The following is a 919-nucleotide window of genomic DNA, read 5'->3' as shown; positions in this document are numbered from 1 at the left end:
AAAGAGAAGGAAACAAAAGTTTAGTCAGTCTTCTTGTTCACTGTGAGATACAAAGCTGCCAGTAACAGTTTTGGGCATTCACTGCTCCAGTATGAACTATCAGCAATACCATATTCCTCCACCAATAACCTAGGATTCCCTCCTTGTCCCTACTCCCCTCCCCCATAAACTCAAAAGAAAAAGGATTATTATAGTTTGGTTTACATGCTTATACTAATGTTGAGATTTGCGGGGTTTTAGGAGGGGTTGGAGCCATATTAAGCTGTGCTTGAGGTTTACTCATGACTCTGTGATCAGGTATCACTCCTAGCAGGGGTCAAGGGTCCCTAGGGGCTGCAAGCAAAGTCAGCATATACCTACAGTATCTGTACTATCTCTCTAGATCTACTTCTTGTTTTTTTTTTTTAAATATGAAACGCTTCACGAATTTGTGGGTCATCCTTGTGCAGGGGCCATGCTAATCTTCCCTGTATCGTTCCAATTTTAGTATATTTGCTGCTGAAGCGAGCACTACTTCTTGTGTTTTTTTAATGTAGAGTTAACTTACCTCCACATAATCTAAAAGTCCAAGTCCCTTGACAATGCTCCTAAGATATCACCACTCTGCCTCCTCCCTCCTCCACCAATTTCCTCCTTCCATGACACTTTCATTTCTGTTCTCCAAATGAAGGTCAGTCTTTTAAATACTTTCAATCTGGGTCAGTGAGCAAAAGCCAAATGAATCAGGGGTTTAAAGCATTAAAGTTCTTCAAAGAACTTAAGTTTGGCCTCACCCTTCCCTCTGAATCATAATCATGTTGTAAAGTGGAAGCTTCATTTGTTTCATCATAGTAAAGCAGAACCTTTAATATAAAAAACTCAGAGTAGAAGAATAATACCTCAGTCAGGATCCTTGTCTTCATATTGCAGACTTTGTGAG

General features: G+C 39.9%; 1 non-coding gene across 1 annotated transcript; it reads right to left on the bottom strand.

The window, feature by feature from the left end:
- Positions 1 to 404: 404 nt before the first annotated feature.
- LOC126029095 (U6 spliceosomal RNA) lies at positions 405 to 507 on the bottom strand. Its single transcript, XR_007502750.1, has one exon. It is a non-coding gene; the product is annotated as a U6 spliceosomal RNA (small nuclear RNA).
- Between the last annotated feature and the right edge of the window lie 412 nt (positions 508 to 919).

The sequence above is a fragment of the Suncus etruscus genome, chromosome 14 (assembly GCF_024139225.1).
Source record: "Suncus etruscus isolate mSunEtr1 chromosome 14, mSunEtr1.pri.cur, whole genome shotgun sequence".
In the NCBI taxonomy this organism is placed as follows: Eukaryota; Metazoa; Chordata; class Mammalia; order Eulipotyphla; family Soricidae; genus Suncus; species Suncus etruscus.
This window is presented reverse-complemented; position numbering and strand designations above follow the sequence as displayed.